Source organism: Elaeis guineensis, chromosome 6, assembly GCF_000442705.2.
Source record: "Elaeis guineensis isolate ETL-2024a chromosome 6, EG11, whole genome shotgun sequence".
Lineage (NCBI taxonomy): Eukaryota > Viridiplantae > Streptophyta > Magnoliopsida > Arecales > Arecaceae > Elaeis > Elaeis guineensis.
Window position 1 is genome coordinate 17,033,807 of NC_025998.2, and position 22,651 is coordinate 17,056,457.

At 36.1% G+C, this 22,651-nt stretch overlaps 2 long non-coding RNA genes and 1 pseudogene across 5 annotated transcripts; 1 reads left to right on the top strand and 2 right to left on the bottom strand.

The window, feature by feature from the left end:
* Positions 1-1,026: 1,026 nt before the first annotated feature.
* On the bottom strand, positions 1,027-1,569 carry LOC140858492 (uncharacterized). Its single transcript, XR_012142056.1, has 2 exons — positions 1,419-1,569; positions 1,027-1,295 (listed from the first exon to the last, which is right to left on the bottom strand). It is a non-coding gene; the product is annotated as an uncharacterized lncRNA (long non-coding RNA).
* A 9,285-nt stretch (positions 1,570-10,854) lies between these two features.
* On the top strand, positions 10,855-14,177 carry LOC105047076 (uncharacterized). Of its 4 annotated transcripts, none has more exons than XR_012142058.1 (5): positions 10,855-10,873; positions 11,291-11,393; positions 11,530-11,669; positions 12,016-12,163; positions 12,705-12,954. It is a non-coding gene; the product is annotated as an uncharacterized lncRNA (long non-coding RNA). The 4 variants fall into 4 exon arrangements; XR_012142057.1 differs by lacking the exon at positions 10,855-10,873 and adding an exon at positions 10,926-10,950; XR_832386.4 differs by lacking the exons at positions 10,855-10,873; positions 12,705-12,954 and adding an exon at positions 13,580-14,177 and having other exon boundaries at positions 10,960-11,393.
* Positions 14,178-15,834: 1,657 nt separating this feature from the next.
* On the bottom strand, positions 15,835-22,312 carry LOC140858738 (uncharacterized; annotated as a pseudogene).
* Positions 22,313-22,651: the final 339 nt, after the last annotated feature.

The following is a 22,651-nucleotide window of genomic DNA, read 5'->3' on the forward strand; positions in this document are numbered from 1 at the left end:
AACTAATTGGACTTAAGGTTGCCAGTTAGCACCACTCTTCTCAGCACATGTGCTCAGAAGAGATTTGAAGCTTGGGTAAGAAAGATGGCTTTCTTATCATATTTTTCTGAAAAAAAAAAAATTTTTGATACATAATAATGCCGGATAAAAAATTTAGAACAAAAGGATAAGATCGATATGTGGTAAACTCGCGAGTACAAGTTTCAAAAATAACAATATTAAGAAAACAAAGAGGATCTGCATTTCTGAAGGATAACACGGTGCAAAATCCTGAGAGACCTAACAAAGGATAGGGGAAACAAATCCAAGGACTGCATAAAAGTTTTTTGGAGCAAGGTCTCGATAGTCAAAGTTGAGTTGACAGAGTAAACAACCCTTCATATGGGTGACAGAGAATTTATATCGGATTGGAGTTGTTCCTTTTTCCAGAGATATATAGGATAGAGATTGACGTAGTTGGCATAAGACCTTTTGGTTGTGATTATGATTTATCGATAATTATATCATACAAACCATAACCGGATTATTTACAAGTGAGAAAGAGATCACTGTTGTTTGATAGGCTTAAAGTTCATTGCAATGGTATCATCAGACCAAACAATCCTGATAGGTTCAAGAGGCATGGTTATCAGGACAACAAAGTATCCATACTTAGCCTCCATCCAATTACCGCAAACCACTGGTAGCCAAAGAGAAGCGCTTTGGGAGATTTTCTATTATCATGTTCTTGGCTTGAAGAAGGCAGGGGTAATTTTGTGTTAACCATATACTCGATAGGCACAGCTGTAGTTGGATCCAATTTTGGAACTAGCTTGGCCAGCATTTTTTTTTTTTTTTGGGTAATTAGGAAGGTTAATTGGGGTCCAAACAAATTAAATAGTAACTGTTCCTCGAGAATTCACCCAAGTTTCAAAGAGAGAAAGAGAGAGAAAATTACTTTTATTTTATGACATACATATTTCCCGTTCATCTATTTCATAAAATAGGTCCAGCTACTAAGTAAGACCATCAAATTCACAACAATAATTACACCCCAAATTAATATCCTTTTATTAGACAAATCCTCCAACTTCAAGCTTCCATACTTAGAAGAGACACAGACTAGAGGTAATATAGTGACAATAGGTGAAACCATGAGGTAGATACTCCCAAAGGACACGCAAATCCATGAGGAAGAAGCTCCATGCCTCAACCAGAACCAGGGTCCCTGTTATTGGCAGTAGGCGAAGGTGGCGCTAACGCGGCCTCCCTGGCCATCCTCGCAAGCCCTCGTGAGCTCACTGCAACATCTCCACCTATATGAAACAATCACCCCATATATTTCATGCTATAATTTCTTCCCATCAGAAAGGAAAACCTTTGTTGAAGGCAGTAACTAGACGAATTAAGAGGATGAATAGATATATATATATATATACCTGTGGTTGGGTGACTGCAGCCTGAGATCTTCCTTGAGTGAGATGGAGAAACGACGAAAGCCGAGAAGAGGAGAGCAATCAATGAGAGGGAGAGGAGGATCTTGGGAGTGGAGTGCTCCATGGGGCTTAGAGACACCTTCACCGGTTGGATAATGGTGAGCTATAGTGCCGCAAATATAAGGAGAATGGTTGGTTTAGCGTTCACTTTCGATGCATCCAATCACATGCGTGACATATGGTAGCTATTTTGGTAGATTACCGTAGCAATGAGCATTAAATGAATATAGTATGGTTGACTGTGTTTCCTCTTATTTTATTCTGAAGCCGCCCGAAGTCTTGCTGGTTATTTTTTTTATGCCTTGTGTTCTCGTGAATGCAGTTGGCATTACTTTAAAAACTAAATAACACAGGCATTTTTGTTATAAGTCATCCAAACGCATTATTAGTTATTTTTTTATATTTTTTATTGTGTTTTTAATAAGTTTTAGAAAGCAATGTGGAGGCAATCTAAGAAACTAAGGATGTGTTTTGATGTTATATAAAATTAATGTAATTTTTATTAATTCAATATTTATATTTAAATTATAAAATAGGTTTTATGGTACTGGATAGTTGGTCAAGCAACAAAATTCATATACATCATTTATCTATGATTACTTAAGTTAAATTTCAGGGATTGATTCATCTTCCTTTCGATCATACAATGACAACTTTAAAACTCATGCACATGGATGATGAAAATATTCAAAGTAATTTGAGATCTTTATGATATGTGATCCAATGGTTAGAAATTGAAAAAAAAATCAATCATCCTTTCATGCAAAAAATATAACACGAAATTTTTCTGCAATAATTCAAGCTGTATTTTGTGGCACGAAAAAAAAAAAAATTTCTCTATATTATTATTATTATATTTTATAATAGCCACTTTGAAATACAAAGAATAGGTGGATGGAAAAATTCAAAATACTTTGGATTCTGTGCAAAGAGTAATTGAACGGTCTAGCGGGAACAATGCAATTACTCTTCTACGCAAAGATGCAACCCAAACCCTTTCTAAAATTTCTTAGCAACCAAAACATAATGGCTGTTAGATTTTTTTTTTTTTTTTTTTTAAATCAAGTCGCTCAAGTGACAATAAAACAAAAATTTTAAAATTCAAAACCTACTAAAAGTCTAGAAGCAGCCTAAACAAATAAAGTTGGATATGTTTGAACTCGCTTGTTTTGTTCCATCTCCGGTGGCCCACATACCCTAGGACCAAGGCAACCGTGAAGGTGAGCTTAAACCAATCCAATAGAACACAATCAAAAAGTAAATAATTTTTTTTTTTAAAGAATGCGCACGGAACGGAACGAACAACGCAAGATTTCAAATTTATTGTTAGATAACGACTTCAGACGCCTAAGAGATTATGATTAGATCCAAAATTCTAAAGAAATCGTGGGTTTTGTAAACCATCTAAACGAGACCAGTTCTGTCTATCTTTATAAAATACCCAAAAAGTCGTTGTAGTATGAAAAAAAGACTTCAACCTCCAGTTGTATTGATCCAAATCTACGATTTCTATGAAATTTTAGATCCTGTCATACAAACAGACCCTAGTTGTCATCTTATCTCCTTATTTATAACTATTGACAATCCCAATCCCAATTGATTGGGAGAGGGAACGGGGAAAAATGTCAAAATCTAGAATAATTGGACCCAACACCTGTTCTAGCCCAGCTAACATTTGAAAATGCCAAATCGTCAGACATCCAAATCAAAGCCTCAGACCTCCTAATCCAACACAATTCCATCTAGAAATTTAGCCGACTCTGATGCAACATCTAGGTAAATGTGCCACCTTTTTTTCCCAATCCAAATCCTACGAATAAATCTAATGGAAACACAACATCCAAGCATGCCCATTCGAATCTTTATATGGTGACATTCATTGATTGTGGGGGCTTCCAATTCCCTAGCCGCTCTTCAAAGCGATTGACCATATAAAAATCGTCGTAGTACTCAGCCTCTGAGATACATTGCTCACCCCCTTCAATTGTGATTAATGAACCAGAGTCTGTTGTAGACTAGCGCATATAATTATATTAAAGTTGATGGGCAAGTGGGAACTTGTTTGCCTCCAGATTTTGAAGTCACCTCTTCCCTCTAGAAGAGTTCCAGGAATTTTATTTAATTTGCTTCCAGACTTTGAAGTCGCCTCTTCCCTTTGGAAGAGTTCAAATCAAGGGATTTCCATTTAGCTCGCAACATATGGCGCGGATTGGCACTATTGGGGTGCAGAAATGATGCGTGAATCGCGCCGCTTCCTGGAAATCATGAGGTGGGACAACATGGAATTCACAGAATCCTGAGACAAACTAGCTAAATCAATCCCCAAAATATTCAAGAAAAACTTGTTATGGGTTTTGACTTCTTTGTTTACCTTATTACCCCTAAATTATTGATTGTTTGCATGATATTGTTTGTTGCTGGAAGTCTTCGATTCAATATTAATGCGACTAGAGTTGGAAACCCGAAAGCCATTCGGGAAGCGAGATGTCGGAAGAAAATTGCAGGGAAAATTGGCACTCACGAAAAATTTTTCGATAGAGAATTTTTTAATGCCTAAATTAGTCGGAGCTTGAAAATAATCGAGCAAAGAGAATGAGAATAAGAGAAAGTGATGATGTGCTATTCCTTTTTCCAATTGAACTTATCTGAGGATCTTCTAGGTACTTCTTAATAGGGAGGTGGAGCTATAGGCTGAAAATCGAAATCTTTAGACCGTTAGATCTGATTCTTTAGATCATTATAATATGTTCTGATAGACCGTTAGGATAAGAGATCTTCTCACTATCGTGTGAATCAAAATTGTTAGGCGATTACAAATTTTATCCATGAAGATAAATGAGTCGGCGTTTTGAGGCAGGCACAGGGTCAAGGTTCTAAATCGATACCTATATCTAAGATGATTATGCTGAATCTGCATAGACACGCCCCAAAGAGAGGGATGGTTTTGATCAGCAAATTATCTCCACACTGTTTAGTTGTCATCTATTTGATATCTTATAAGTTTAAGTGTAACAAAAGGAATTTCAAGAGATCTAAAGATTACAAAATAATAATAATAATAATAATTTTTTTTGAGAAAATAAGATTTTACATGGTAGCCATTAGAATTGATACTTCAAGAATTATTGACTTCATTCGTTTTATTTCAACTCTTGTTGGAGATCAATATGCATAAATATATTTTTTTCTATGCGGTTTGTTTGCACCCAATTAGGTAAGTTGCAGTTACAAATATCTGTAGACATTCAAAATAATTGTTCATATACCCATAATTATAATGGTAAATTATATTTGAACTATTTGATAGGGTCTAATCTTATACTCCAACTCGTAGATATTGACTGCAGCTCTAACAATAAGATTTGCCACAATTAGAAAAGGCCCTCAAAGGAGTCATCTCACAACTCTTCGACCATTGAAATTAATATCACATAATTTATTAAATATATATTAACTATTTCATTAATTACATTATAAATATAATTTTATTGTAATAATATACTAATAGATTCTATTATAGATATATATTTATTATTACAATAATATATATAATGACTAATATCAAATTATTTTATAATGATATAATTACTAATAGTTACTGTTATAATAATGCAATAATAATTTAATAATACTACTTATTCTACTAGAAATATTAGATTATATGATAATTATTATCCTATAATAGAAAAGTATATTACTATAATAATTATCGTTACTATGTCATAACAATCATTTAATAATATTACTATTACTAACAATCAAAATATAGGTATATAAATACTATCAGTCTATCATAACTATTTTAACTATAATCTACTTATCATATAATATAACAGTTATAATTATATTAAATAACTATAGTATAATATTTATTAGCTATTAGAAGAATACATATTGTAAATGTATAGTTATGATTATAATAATATAAGTAATTATTTTATATTAATTGAATCATAGTTTAATAAAAATATTACTTTTCTATTATAAACTAATATGATGATGGTTATTATATTATAATAGAAATGTAAATGGTTCTATGCTGCACAGTAGAAGTTAGAGTATAATGCAGCAAGAGCAGGTGCGCCTTGTATACATATGCCAGTCTAAAACGGGGCATGTCGAGCCCCTTTTAGACCAAATTTTATTTTATTTTATTTTTGATAAGATGGGTTAACCATACAAATCTAGTATGAATACAAAGACCAAATCCTAAATGCCTGTGCACATTACACCGAAAGGAAGAGATCCAACATAGATTTCTACGTGCCCAAGTCAATATGATTCCATCAAGATGGACCATATTGTCTCATGTTCACACGTCCATGAGTTGAAGCCTTTAATAATTATATCATTAAAAATTTCTCGGCAACTTTTGGTATGACTTCAGACCAATAATATCATGCTGGACTTGATGATGACAGACGCACATGGATGAAGCAATGGATGCACATGGACCTAGGCTACCAGCAGAACGGAAAGGCACAACTAGAAGCACGAGGTTCACATAATTCTATTAATCATTACATCAATAACAATTCTACTAAGCAAGAAGGCCAACATCGCTTAGAATCTAAACTCGTGGCAATTGGCAAGTATACATGTTCATGGGCCGGCCAGGCAGACTGCTCAGGCCTGAAGCCTTTTGAGCGGTCTAATCCAGACATAGGCCCGGCAGGTCGGACACAGGTTTGGAGGTTAAAACTCTGAATTTTTTTAATCCTAGATTTTATTTATGTGTGAGGACAATAATTAAAATCTTAGAGCACCTTATTTTAGCTATTGAGTATTGAAATTATTGTTGGCAATGTTTAGTTACATATTTAGTATTTTTTGGAACATCCTGAAGAATTTTTTATAATTAAAAGGTTATTCGGAAGTCCTAGAGCCGACCCAAAGTCTAGAGCCCAAGTAAGGGTCGGCATGGGCCTAGAAAGTAGGTCTGAAAGCCTAGCCAGGGTAGGCTCAGGCCTGGGTGAATTATATCAACCAGTGGGCAACCTAGCCCAAGCTCGGTCTCGTCTGGCTCATGAATAAGTATAGTAGAAACGGTTGGTACCATCCAAGCAACGTGATCTCAATATGTGCGATATGGTAATCGTCGAGCAAGGGGGTTGCAGGAAACCAACCAAAGAAAAATGTTGAAGACCTGAAGGATTCTGGAGATCAGCAAATTTTTCTTCTCTCTCTTTTTTTTTTTTTTTTTTTTTGATAAAAGATCATCCCTATTTTTCAAGGGCAAAAAAAATCACCCTTTAGCTTATCCCAATTAATACTTCTAACTATATCATAGATTTTAGGATAGCTATTTGTTCCTTACTTAATGATAGATTAGATCGGTGGGAATCAAAAAGAACTCAGCTCCTTTGGGATGTACACGATGCACCGTAGTGTACAGTGCATCACGCTGGCCATCTATTACATAATGGATGGCCAGCAAACATATACATTAGATTAGCGAAAATTAGAAAAAATTTGATTCTTCTATATATGATATATAAATGATGCACCACAGCATATGATGCATTGAATTGGCCGTCTCTCGCATGATAGACGGTCAACAAACAACATGTGCCGTGTGTGTACACAGTTCGTATCTATGCACGTGTTATTTGCTAGCCATCCATCGCATGATGGAAGACTAGTGCAACGCATCACAACATGCACTGAACTGTAGATAATTTATGCTCTATTGGAAAGGGGGTAATCATCCATGCCCCATGTGTTGCCCCAATCCCGTGACTTACACTGGATAAAACAATACACAGGGTTGAATTGGATTTTAGTAGAACCAACACCCCACCCCACCTACCTTGCAAATAATTCACTATTATTTTTGGTTCAACAATTAATTCACTATTGGAAGGTTAAAGATTACAATAGATCGTGACCTGAGCACTTTACATTCATTATTCTAATTTCTCAAAGTCTCTTTACCAAAAAAAAAAAAGTCACAAGTATCTGTAATTTCTCTTCTGGTTTAGAATTTTTATTATGCACGTGGTGCTTTCTCCTTTACTTGTTAACTCCCTCCAACTTTGGAAGTTTATGAAAGAATCACCTTGTCCAAATAGGCCCGAATTAAAAAGAGCCAGCAAGATATTTTTGAAGAATTTGAAATTAAGGATCATAGAACTTTGCAAGCACTTCCTACTGCCGCAAATCAAGATAATGATTTCAATGAAAAGATATTAGAGTGCTTTTTTTTATCACATTAAAAAAAAAAATTCTTTCTACCACCATTGGGTGATGTAAATTGAACCTGAATATTAAATTGCTCGGCCAGCATGATGTGTCCAACTACCTTCTTGGCGTGCATACCATAAGCCCTAAAATATTTCCAAAACAATTTAAAATATTTCTAATATTTATGAATAATAATCTTGGCAACTTCCCTTTATGACTCTCCCATTGCATTTTCTTATCCAAATTACTGCTATGCTTCCCAATAACCTTCTGAAAAAGGGAATAAAACCCAATTTTAGTTTTGTGTTGGTAATATGGGGTGAAATTGCCGATTTTGTCTTTAATCATTTTTAACAACCATGGTCTATAATCATTTTAGAATCATTTTAGGGGAAGGAAAGTATATTACCATTTGATTATTCTTCCACCCATCAACTTTCTTCAATGTGATTTTTTTACAAACTGGGAAGGGAAGAAAACCGGTCAAACAAGTGAGAGAAAGATTCGAACTTAGATTTTTGTATCCAACTCCCAATGACTTTATCAGCTATACTAGTTGACATCGGGGGTAAAGTTATGCGCATGCACGACGATTTCCTACATTGAAACAATGCCAATACTTTTGTCCGCCATCTCGCTCCCCTTGAAAAGAAATCTAGAGTATAAATCTCGGTAGTGGCATGCATCCTACTGTATTTCTCAAAAACAGGACCTATGTATTTCAAATACCTTGGGATAAGCTCTTCAATGGTCGAGAAGACTTTGAGAGGAAAAAGGATGAAAGGGGGCGGAACTAAAAGAGCCAACGAATCATCCAGTACATGCTTGACATGGGAAGGGAGGGATTTATGATTATTGAAATAAATTTTATGAAACAAATTTCATGCAAATGGGCCGCATCAGGAGGCCTTCAAAATTATTATTATGATAGCATTTGACTTTGCTCATTTTGAATTATTTTCCTTCATCTAATAGAGATTCTTGCATGCAATCCCTTTCATTAAAAAATAAACATTTCATACCAAATGTTCATGCTGATGTACTTCTATTATGTATACTAATAAACTTGACTGCTTGGCTAAGGATTAAAAGATAGTTTGATATTTTTTGATTAAATTCGTATCCTTTGTGAAAGGATGCGGATATATTTTTTTTCGATGCAATTAAGGGTATATGTCATGATCCAATGTACTCAAGAGAGATTCCAAGTATGACCGTAGATGATGGCATGATGACCTACCGAAAAAATATTTCAATATGAAAGGTGCTTTAAGATATTATAATAAAGTGGAACAATATTTAATTTGAAATCATGCTTAGACAAAACTCACCAATCAAAGATCAACGCATCTATGTTTATTTTATTTTATTTTTAATGTAAAGGGAGATATATTACCATCCAAAATTGATTGAGTGGGAAAGGCATCTATGTTAATTGTTAATATGGCACATCTGATGCAGCCGCTATTCTAAAGGGCTCCATCCATTCCCCCTCTGATCCTTGTCAAAGACCGAATACCCGGAAACCGCCAATAAAGTCTACGTCCATGAATAGGGTGGCGACACGTAAACACTGGGCCATCACCAATATTATGCGGGCTTAGCTCATAATAAAGGTGGCAAAACATCATTGCAATGATTAAAATAATAGAAAGAGCTACCAGGGAGCATGGTCACTACGGTCGTTCAGTTGATAAAAAGATTCTTGTCCCCCCCTAACTTTCCAAGTCCATGCCCTAAAAGGCAAGATTCCATGAAACGCTACAGTCCAAATTGCATGAAAATGCTCTCTCATTTTCCCCAAAGAGAAAAGGAAAAAAGACCCTGCCATCCCCGGTGGCAGGCATGGAAATTCTTTACGCTAGTGTAGTGTAGTGTAGTGTTTCCTTTCCCCAGGGTCCTTGGGTCGCCACTTGCCACCCCTTTCCTCATGTACAAGGTCCTACCACCATGATGGCCATAAAGTTTTCTCAACGCATGCTTCACGATGAAACTTGGGCATCCAATCCAATCTACCATCCATTATATAGCATGTAGTCTGCTATAAAAATATTAAATAGTTATGTATGAGTTTCCTGTTGTACCTATGCATCCCGAGCTTACTGACCATCACTCGGAGCCAAAAGAGAAGGGGGAAAAAAAAACAAAAACTGTACCAGCCGTGCATGTAACTCTCTTGCTTGAAATTTTTGTATTGCTATAGCATTCACAATAAGATTCCCTTAATCATAAGACGAGTACGCCTGACCAATAAATAAGCCGAGTTTGAACACCTGAGATGCAGTCTCCATTAATTTCAATTGGATAACATGCATGTTGTACTGGAAAATGAGCCAAACCTGAATATTTTGTCAACTAGCTCGGATGAAACGCTTCTATATATATAGCCAGCTGATGAGCAATCCAAAGATGATGCATGGGTAGTCACTTCTATGTGCATGTCCGGAGGAAAGCCTTGTTCATGAGACTTAATACTAGAGCTTTGGGGTACTGGGTTCCATGAGTCAGGTGGAATAAGATATAGGATAAATGAAAGGGTCCATCGTTCATCCAACGGCTGTAAAAGATGCACTTGCACCTGTGGCAAGTAGGCTTGGGGTCTGGACTCGAGGATCAGCTGGGGCCACGCCCCATTATTCTTCTGGAACGGACGGATGAAACAGTGGGAGTTAGGATTGGAGGATAAGGTGCAGGTGGGAAAGCTTTTAATTCAGCCCTGTGTTGTCTCCCTCTTTTGTCTCTCTTTAATCTCCTCCTATTCCTATCGTGACAGGCAGAAAGAATAATGAAAGATTTAAAAAAAAAGGAAAAAAACAATTGACCTTCGTTCATGAATAAAGATGATGCAAAAGTTTCACCGTAGATAACTAGTCATTACAGAACTAATACAAGATTTCTTCCACTCGCTTCACTCACTCGCTCCGGAAAAAAGATCCTATTTTTGCTTTCCTAGAACATAGAAACTCAAGATATACTCAACAGTTCCTCTCCATGCTTGTAGCCTTTTTTATTTTTTAGGGTGGGGAGGGGGGGGTGGGGACATGCTTGTGGGCTAATTGCATGAACGTCCATATCCCTTACCCAATCCTCCTAACCCGTTGTCACCATGTGGGCCCACGATACTGTCTTCCTTTAGCTGTCCGATCCACATCAAGCTTTTGCAAGGCGGTGCACCATTACCTAATCATGGTGGAATCAACGCAAACGAAGGAAATGTACGCCGTTTGCACGCCGGTCACCATTTTATGTCCACTCCCTTCTATAAATAGGAGGGTGTGCAAGAGTCATTTCGGTTCTTACACAAGCATTAAGACTCTTTTTATATACATATTTCCTAGTCTAGCTAATTCCCTTTGTTGATCTGTTTCTCTAGATTATATATGCTAGCTTGTTGTTAGCAAGAGGCAAAGGAGGCATGTGGTGATGCTGTTGACAGAAGATAGAGAGCACAGATGATGACATGCAAGACCCATTGCATCTCACTCCTTTGTGCTCTCTATGCTTCTGTCATCACCTTCAGCCTCTTGCTGAATCCACCTTAATTAGTTCTCGAATGATCCCCTTTCTTTTTTTATGAAAGTTCTCTAATGATTTCACCATGCTAATCTGTTTTTTTTTTTTTTTTTTTCCAGACTACCTCGAGAAAGACTTTGATGGAATGCTGGAGCAGTAGTTTCAGAGATTTGCTTTGTTTTGGCTCCTATTTGGTTTTCCATGTCAACCGCTTGTAACTGGGTCGTTCTTAAACCTTTTGCCTCCAAAAGATTGTTTTCTTGCAGTTCTTATATGACTCGAGGATTGTTCTTTTGAATTACCATGGTTAATGTTTGGCAAAGCATCTGTAACTCTTACATATATATCTTAATTTCAGGTATCATGTTCAGCTTTAGCTATCGTGCAAGTTTCTGATACAACGACAATCTCAAGTTACTGAGGCTAACCCCTCGCCAGCAACATATTTCCAGACCCGATATTAATTTCCAATCTACTACTACAACGGAAATTCTAGAGGTGCGACTCCATCCCCAAGTTCCACTCCTAGACCTCCATGTTCACGTGCACCACACATGCAACACAACATAATCCTTTAATCTAGAACTTAAATCAATATTGAGCAGGACATAGATGCTAATTTCTGACTCCAAAAAAGGGGGAAGAGGCCTTAGCAACCACATAGCATAATTCATGAAGTTCTAGTAGAGCACTTGTGCTCTAATGATTTTGCTTTGGTAGGTAGTCAAATTTATCCTTCTTTCTGAACCTGAACATCAATTAGGTGTGATCACTATCTCTCAGATAATAGTTCCAATTAATTCACCACATATTTCAGATATGAAATCAGTCATGGTTTATCCAGGGGATGTTGGCATCCATAACTGAAGGCATCCTGATGATGAGTCAAAGAACAACATCTCCTACAGTGGTTACAGATGCTTTCTTGTAGCCTCTGGTTCAATTGCGCATGCTAGGACTTGAAACAACTAAATGAAATTAACTATTGACCTGTAAGTAGGACCTTTCTTCCCTTCTTATTTTATGAATTGTTGAGTTGTTTTTTGGTTTATAGATCATCTTCAATTTTTCTTGTTTACCTCAATTTTTGTAGATTCTTTGTTTAAACAGTTGCGGTATATGGTTAAACATAGTCAAGAAAATCTAATATTGATACCAACCTACATAAGTTCGATTGCCTAAATCAACATGGGATTGGCATCTATCTTAACTTTCCTTGTTCGAAGCTTAGTTGTATTAGTATGGTTTACATGTGCATGAAGATGCTTTCCTTGCTAGCAGCTTAGTTGTATTAACATGGTTTACATGTGTTTGAAGATGCAAAACAATATCCCTATCCTCTCCCAACCCCACCCCCCACACCCCCTCTCTTTCCCTCTCTAATTCACTGGCTCTTCTAGATCAACATCTAGCTATAGCTTGACAAAGTAGACCTACATTCTATTCCCATAGATATCATGAGATGTTCAGTAGCAAGAATATGGGGTATATGCTAACAAAGTAAACATATGTTCCGATCTTCTTGAACAAAAGGAAAGGATAAGAGTTGGGAAGAATCTGCCTTTGCAATTAGAAGGGAATTTCGGCTGAGCACTCTAGCGTGAGGAAACGAGGCAAGGGCAAAGCGATGTGGTGACCCTTGTAAGTGGGCGAGCCACCACCGGCAAAGATGATAATTATTCAGTTACTAGACACCAAGAATGGTGGTCTCAACAAAGATTCCTGTGGATATATGTAAAAAGCAGCGGTTTTGAGCTGAGGATATATAGCACTTGTTCTTCTATTTGTTTATATATTTCTTTTATCTTTCTTATTGAATGAATTGGTTGGGAGCTGAATAATATTGATATCTCATTCCGTAAAACAAATGTTTCAATATTTTAGCCCAAAAGAGAGAGAGAGACAGTAAATTAGTATGGTGCGATGCAAACTTGAAACAGATGAGATATTGTATGCTTCTGCATGTGCAAGTGAAGAAGTGGACAAGCTAATTGCTGGCCCACTTAAATCAAGTAAGTAGAGGCCTAGATAGGATAAATGAACAGAGAGGCAAGCAGACCGATAGTGGTAAAGATATTGTAGGGTATAGTTAAGGTGTATCCTCATTCATTCATACAAGTTGAGACTCAAACTATCAAGAGATTTTATACCCACACAAGTCATTATATCTATGTATAGAAGGAAATTCTCCGTTGCAATTTTGCTTAATTAAAAAAAAAAAAGAAGAAGAAATACTTCTCAGTCTCAGTTTTGACTTCATTAAGCTGTTTTAGTTTGATTTTGATGCAGCTTCATTATATTATGGCTTTAGGCAGTTCTTTTAGTCCAGCCATGTCGTTTGTGCATCACTTTTTAATAGCATAAGAATATACAAATGGTTTGCAGACCTAATTAGAATCGGCATGCAGATGAAATAATTGAAGGAAATTGATAAATGGAAAGCTCTTGGGGATGTTTCCGCACTGTCATTGCTGGATGATGTACAACGAGTGACCTGATGCTTCAATTCACAGATAATTCCACTAAATTTTATTCAAGTGGATACGTATCATTGGGGTTGTTATATAAATAACCAAAACCAAACTAAATTTGTGACAGACTTTAGCTTTTTTGAATTTCAAACATGGCCCTTTGGTTCAAACTTTGCTGTTCTATGCACTAATGGTTTGATATTTGCCTTGGCTTGCGCAATAATTTAGTCTTCATAATTTATATCATATACACTTGAAGTTGATCAAGGAAGAACACATTTGTTCTGGTTACAACCCTTCATGTCATGCTATAAAGCAAATATGGGATGGTTTCCCTAAGGTGGTTGCATGTATGGTTGCCATTAAACTTCTGGGAAACACTCATCTGGAGTAAGGCTTACTGCCAACAGGAAAGAATTAGGATAAACAAGGAATTCCTAGAACAACTGTGCATCTTATGCTCCCTTCATAATTTTAATATGAGCTCGCAATTGTGAGAATTTTAAGCATGTAATGAAAGATTCTGGGATAAATCGCCGTAAGATATGTGAAATTGTCCTTGAGACTAAAGCATGAAAATAACAAGGAAAGATCAGTCCAGGTCATTTTTCTTGAAAGATTTTGAGTTGGCACTCAACATGTTAGTCTAAAGTTTGACTAAAAACTAATGGTATGATAATTCAAAGTTAATGTGATCATATTTGAAGGAACTGTTCTTTTTTTTTTTTTTTTTTGGCAAAATAAGGAACTGTTCTTTAAAGGAATTTTTTTCTACCTTATTGCAACACTTAACTCTAGCTATGAGAATAAAAATTGATTAAATATTCTTCATCATGTTAACATCAATTTAATTCGGCCATACCACTTGGATTTCAACATTTTTTTCACATATTTCTATGAGCAATCCGGTAGCATTGAATCTTCTTTTCGAAATAAATATAGCTAAGACTTCAAGGTATAAACTATGAGAGCTACAATCCCACACGGTCACACCCATATACAAAGACATGTCCCAGCATTTTCAAGGAAAATTCTATGGTATTAAAAGTAGTTTAGTCTTATGATAGCAAACTTGATTCATACCAGCCTTAACCACAAGATTTGCCAATATGATTGCAATTTCTAATACATCTTAAATTCATGCAATCTCGAGATATACCAACATTATTACTATTTTCAGTGCATTTCATATTTAAATTACATCAAAAATAGCAATTATGTTGGCATATCTCATCATTGCATGAATCAATACAAATATCAATTACTAATATTTAAAATTCAAATTTAAAATGCATTGAAAATGATAACCGTATGGGCATATCTTGTGAGTGCATAAATCAAACCTGCTATTAGTGGATAATGTTTGAAATTCAAATTTAAAATGCGTCAAAAATGATAATCATACTAGCATATGTTGTGGTTGAAGCTGGTATGAATCAAGTATATATGCTATTAGCTTACCACCTAAGTATGGTTCATCTCATGCTTGAAGACCCATAATGGCTAGTTTCCATTCTTATTTTGAGTTCCAAATATGATTATTTTATGCAAACCACTGACAAAATTTCGTGACAATTCTCCCGGCACCATGACCTACTCCCTTAAACATGATGATGTGCTTCGTGATGCCTTGATCTTTTTGGTAGTTTTCCATGGCTGCAGCTTCCATGTTCTAAGTTATAATTTTGCAAGTTGGTTAGTGATTGGGAGGGTCATATGAGTCAATTAATCTTGCACAAGGATAGCATTACTAGAGCAACAGACATCTCATCAAATTGACAAGGTGATTCATGGTATCCTAATTTCTTGACATCTCCAAATGCTAGCCTCTTTGATGGATGAGGTTCGATTATAAACTGGACATGCTAGATAAGTTTGTGCAGGCACTAGGGTAATGGAGTAAAGTCTAGTCAAGTGTATGCGCGCGCATATAGAATGATCAATGACAAGGACTAAACATAAATCAAGCTCATATAGGCTATAGGCTTTGTTACCAATCCAATTCGACGAAGTGTGATATTATTCATGGAAAAGCAACATGATGCACAAGCAATGCACTATTTGATAATTTTATTATTATTACTGGTCTTTTTTATAAAAAAAAGAATTATTAATTTCGCACGTAGTCATCGAAGAGGGGCAAGATTAATTTGATCCAGGGTTTTCGCAATCCAATAACTTTACCAACTATACTAGTTCGCATCCACTTTGTGAATCTCATCCAAAGCAGCTGTTGCAATAGAATTGGATCCAAAAGGACTAGGTGTAAGTTCCAAACCTTCCACCTAATTACATAATATAAGAAAACCTTATGGCAAATGAGACGAGGCATAGCTAGAATATGCGCTTCATACTAAGGAAAAAGTTACATCTCGTGCATGTCTATTCTACTACTAATTAAAAGCAAAAATCCTCATGAGTTCTTACATCTCTACCCACATTACGATCATAAACGCATCACTACCACAGAGATCCAGGTGAACAGAGTGAACGACGCATAGAACGCCCTCTCCACGTAGGCGGCGCAGACGCCACCGTCCCTCCATGCGGTGGTGGCGGCGGGCACGGCGAGGAGGAAGCTGACGTGAGCGTGGTAGCGGACGGCGAGGATATGAAGCAGAGGGAGATGGCGACGAACATCACCGACGCGTCGAGGGCCGTCTTACTCCGTAGACCAACAAGGCGGAGGCCGCGGAGTTGGCGGCGGCGGTGGTGCCGACAAAGACACGGATGAGGGTGATTACGGTGGTGGCCAGCACTGTGGATGCCATGATATTATTGCGCACTGTTTGCACTGCTACAACACCGCTCTCCGGTGGGTCCTGGTCATGACGGAAGGGAACATGGGAGAAGGCTTGTTCATTGCATGAGAGAAAGTGCTGCTTTAAGGATGCAAATGGCTGGACCAGGGGGAGACTATTTTAAATTTTTCATGGTGCAAGCCTTGCACTCCTCTTGACCACTGTAGAACTTCGTTGTCCAAAAAAACACTGTAGAACTTTGGCTTGTACTCCAGATAATTTGCATGTCTACATCCGTTACAGTGACTACAATTATTTGTTGCCGTTTCATTGGGCCCATTGTTTGTCCAACACCGCAACCCCCATTCCCCAAAAACAGAAAAGAAAAGGAAAGAAACCATGGCCTTTTCCCGATTCATTACACATGCATGTATTTTTTAATTTCACATCAACTATATATCTAATAGATAGATTTTTAATATCTATATAAATCAAAAAAATTAAATAATATTTTTTAATTGATATTTTTATTGAGATCCCAAATTTTTATAAATAACATCAAAACAAATATGATTTATGACCCATGTTGACTATTAAACAGTTGAATACCTATCTATTGACTACAAACCGATCATGATCGTGACATTTATGGCCGGATATAAAAAGGTGTCAATCTTTATTTTGATAAAATTATCATAATTAAAATAAAAAAAATATGTAAAAATTTATTAAGTATATATTAATTATATATAGATCTTAAATTTTTTTTTATAAAATCAAAAAATTTAAATAATATCTTCTAAATATTTTTTTTAAATATAAAATTTTAAATTATTATATAAATATAATAATAATAATAAAATAATTAATAGTTATTATTTATATCAATATTATATTATAGCAATCAATGTATAACATAAATGCTGCATAAGTTTTTACTGTTTATTTAATAAAAATAATATTTTAAATTAAAATAATGGTCAAATTTTTTTAATGGTCAAATTTTTTTAGTATAATAAATAATACATCAAGTCGAAGATAATGTTGATAAGCAGTATGCGGTTCTGGCACCATTGGAGGTGGTCAAAATTCCGTGCAGCGAAAGGTGATGGTGACGTTTGACAGTGCAATACTAACCCGTGGATGAAAAAGAAGTACCAAGGAGCTCAACTGTATTCTGACTTTGTTGGATTGTCTAATTCTTAGTTAGATACCGGCAACCTTCAAGTATCAACTCAAAAATCTGAGTACTTCCCATCCTCCTAGTCCCAGTCGCCTTGTCGTCAGTGCTTAAAGGCTGCCAATTTTTTTTTCTTTGATCCTCTACCTTTTTTGAACCATCGGCCGGCAATTTTTAAATGATGGCACCTTGACGTATTCCAACCCTATCAGCTTCATTGAATTAAATCTCACCAAATGAATTGACTAGGCGATGAGATCATAATTGTGTTGGTTCTGTGATAACCGGTGTGAAGACCCTACTCTCCTTCTGTTTTTAGTACATCCAAAATAGGTACTTTAACCGGAGAAAATCACAGGAACCCAATGATGCATGCAACCAAACATATCGATAACAACGAATACTATATATCTCAGCCTTCAAGATTTGAAAAAGATCATATTAAATATGGTTTAAATTTTGATATAATTCAATTTATCATCCAATCTAACTATTTCGAGAAAATGATCCGAATGAATTTTTTATGAAATATGTAATGCACATTTTTTTACTATTTAAGCCGTTGCATATTTTTTATATTTTATTTTTTGATACAGTAAGATATCATATCATATTCGTCCATCGGTGTAGATCAAAAATCTAACCACATAAATCATTATATTTTATTTTTTTATATATAAATATTTATTATTATTTTAGATTTCATACTAATTAACAGTTAATCTTACAATAAATTTGTACGAACTTCGTCATCCAGTCTCAGTAGAAAATCTCCTCGGTCAAAAGAAGTTATAGATGCCTCAATCATAGATGTCTTTTTTAATATTGTCCATCACACCTTCTTGAAGATGGTGAATGCTTAGTAAAATAAAAGTTAATGAATGACAATAATGAAATCCCTCACTACCCTACAATCTTATGCTATAGGGTTAAACATAGTGACATATTCGTCCTTGTAGGACTGGGTGGACCACCCAATATTGTTGATAAGTGTCACCAAAATTGAAAGAAGTTTCAATCTATCAAATCGAGCATCCATCATTCTGATTCACTTAGGATGCGTTTGGTTAGTCATTAAAAAAATATTATTTTTACCTTTTGATTTTTAAAAAGTAAAAATCAAAAAGCAATGTTTGGTAACACCATGAAAAGCAAAAATCAAAAAAATTAAAATAATTATTTTATATATAAAATAAAAATTTTTTGCTTTCCAAAACTTACTTTTCTGATTTTTTTTTTGCTTCCACAAATCTAAAATGCAAAACTAAAAAGTACAGAATCCGAATTCTTCTCCCTCGTCAAGCTCGTCACCTCTCTACCGCTTTCTCCTTCTCTTCCTGAATCTTTCTCTCTCATCAACTATTTACCTGTCGTTCCCAAACGTTGCTTTTTGCTTTATAGCAACGTAGTTATCAAACATATTTTTTATTTTTTTATTTTTACTCAATAATAAAAATTTAAAAAAATAAAAATATTTTTTAAAAATTAAAAATCAAAAAATGTAATCAAATGCACCCTTAATAATCAGCCACCGGCAAGTTGAATGGATATTCTAAATTTTTCGATAATTTGCTGCATTAGCAATTGATGAAATTGTCATCAATTTTTCTTCTCATGCTCAAGTGCATGCCTAACTCCATGAACTGTAGAGAAAAAAACCTGCCATGATGTGCCCAAACTTGGTCATTCATTTAGGTCGCATCAATCACTTTACCACTTTGTCCCAATGAAGAAGATTCTCCTCTACAACGAAGAAGATTCCCCCCTCCCCCCTCTAACTCGGGAACAAAGTAGGCGAACCTTTCAATTGCTAGTCTTTTCAGCAGCTTGGAACACATGGCTGGTTTGCATCTTTTGATGCTTTTAGCTAAAGTTAGCAAAGGAATCTAATCAACTGCACATTGTAACAGCTCATACAATCCCCCTCTTTTTCTTTCAATCAAATTGAAGCAAAAGTGGTCAAATTACATCTGAGTTTGTGACTTAGTTAATTCTTAGCGTATTCTTTGATTAGAATGTATAAAAAATATATTTGTCAGACTTAAAACTCCTGGCATTGGGCTGTGAAACTCCCAGAAAATTAGTGAACTAAGAGAAATACAGAGACAAGGAGAAAAGATGGGAGGAAGGAGCTCACATCAATCATGGTTCTGACGCAGCGCTGCCTGGCGAGGGCGTTTAGGCCGATAACGGTGTGCGTTGGATGCCGGAGTACGGTGAGGAGGAGCCCCGAGTGGTAGGTGCCCGCCACCAAGAGTCCCAGGGGAACAAGCATCAGGTTTTAACTTTTAAGTACTCCACTGCTCTCTCTCTCTCTCTCTCTCTCAGGTTGGAAGATGTCAACGACCGGCATTTGATTGAAAACATGGGGAACCAAATTCAATCAAATCCAAACCATTTTTTTTTTTTTTTCATCAAGACTCCCAAGCCAACCAGACCTGGAGATGACGAATATACCAATCCAAGCTAAAGTTTTTTATTTTTTGTATTAACGAAGTTTTCTACCAGGCCTACTTAAATTGAACCGGTCCAATTAACTCAAACCAACCCAACCTGATTCAGCAAGAAATTTGTTCGCCTTGTAAAATTTGGTTTCGGATTAGGCTTAGGTTTGGGTCATTGAGTCCATTGTCGGGTTTGGGTCACATTGCTGAAGTTGGTCATATGCTGATCCTTATTCCTTGACCCAATGGTCTAGATCCATCCGAATTGAACCAGTCCACTTGGGCAAGTTGGTTTGCGAGTTTTCTTTTCTTTTTTTGATAAAAAAGCAATACTATTTACGTTGGTTTCCAAGTTTGAAAGCACAATTTCTATAAAAGACTAGTATGATCTCTTTGCTCTATTTTTCTAAAAAAAAAAAAAAAAAAAAGCATAGTTTCTAATATAAAATATGACTCAGTCTGTTGAGATCATTCACTCGACATCTATTGGATCAATCTTGATTTGGATTCCTGTCCACTCATGCAGCGACTCAACCAATATTTATCATCTGAGAGCCTTCATCTCCGAGCTTTCTAAAATTAAAGTCAATTTTGATGATAGTACAACGGTAGAGTTCTAAACTATATTCTTGATTCACGGTCCCGACTCAAAATTTGAGGTGGCAAACGGATGCCACCTTTTAGATATTATCGTTCCGAAGGTTAAGCCATGAGCTATCTGGACAAACACCATATTTGAAAGGCCGACACAGAGAGCTGATTGTCTTGTCATCAAAGAGGATTTAGCCACTATGATGAATTGGTGCGAAAGTAGAGGATAGTTGCGATGCACTCATTCTTGCAGGATATTTGGCAATTGGTGAGTGACTGTGCCTCCGTAGATGTCAGTCATGTTTATTGTGGATGAATACTGCCACCGATTAGTGGCTATTTTTTTTGCAGTGTACTCATGGGGGGTCTCAATGCGATGGTTATTCATGTGCCTTTTTATATTATCTTTTTTTCCGATTCTTTTGATTATATTTATATTAGATTTATATGAGATCTCAAATTTATTATTAAAAAAAAGATAAAGAAAAGAAAGAGGACCTGCAAGTTTTAAAATGTTCCATGAGATAAAGCGGCTAATTTATATGGCAAAGGGTGCATTGTTCGTTTTTTTAAGAGAAAAAGTTCGACCACATTCATGTTAAGGTGGATGTCCCTTAAGAGAAAGTCCAATGACGAGAGAATAATTAGCATGGGAAAAGAAAATTTAAAAATTTCAGGCGCATAACATTGACCCGTGCCAGTTAGCTAACCGGACTTGAGGATGTTGGGTTATAGCATCCACCACAAGTGCAAATCAATAGTTTAAACTACTTTATAATTTGCAGATCTCACGACGTGGGACCACTCTTTTTTATAATAACCAGCAGCGCTTTATATTTCAAACAATCCTATATTTGATGAGCGAATCAAGTATATCTAGCTTGACCCTAATTCATATGAGAGAGGACGCAATGGCGCCTCATCAAGATGACCCATATGCAATCCAATTAACAAATTATGGATTTATTCACCAAGCCCCTTGGCCAATAATAGTTCCAGTGTCTAATTGTCAAGTTGGTTCATGATCTTCATGCTCCAACTTAAGAGAGTCATCTTGACTATCATCTAATAGTTCATCATCTTATAGTTATCCTAGTCCAACAGACTTCCATGCTTCAAATATTTGAATCGCATGAGACCTAGCCTACTGGGTTTCCACACATTAAGCTCCTAAATTCTCAACTCTTCTACTGTTGTATCTCACATGTACGCTATATATATACAGAGAGACCATACGACAGTCCCACCATTAATCCTCTAACTTCACACTTTAAAATTTGTTTTCCACTTACACACTTTTAAATTTGTTTTCCATGTACATGACGTGGAAATATAGGATCTTCTGTTATTTTACATAATGCCATCAGATCTACATAAAATTAATTATTTTGTTTAGCTGGTGCCCGTCATTATCATGTATGGAAGCATTTGCGTCCTATCTGGCAGATTTGCCACACTTGAAAATTTTGTCAAATGCAAGCATTGTCATCGAATATTATGCATGGGTGCTGCACAGCAACAATGCAGACATCAAATCTCATACAGCAAGCATCTCACAATCTGAAGTCAACCTCAGGCATCCGTTTTCATTTGTGTTCACGTGCTTGCATGTGATGTTCACGTGCTTGCATGCATTCAAACAGCACCTGGGGCGTGTGATGAGAAGACGTGATTCCGATTTGCACAAGCTATTTCCAGTATAAACAACCACCATGATTGGACTAAACAACTTATTGATGTAAATAAATTTTTGTCAGGTTTTCCTGCCATCTGCCATCATAACACCAGACTAGTTTCATAAGCGGATGGGGACTCTGCCATCATAACACCAGACTAGTTTCATAAGCGGATGGGGACTGCTCCAGGGAAATGCAGGCAACAAAGTCCGGAGCCGATGGAGAAACTAATGCACAATATTGCATGCATGCACGATGCCCCAGTACTCTAATTTTAGCAAAGACATTAGTATGCCTGATTCCATCATTCGAGTGTGGGGAAATTTGCAAAATCATATTTTCAAAGATACAATGACAACTTTTATTTCTAGTTTCAG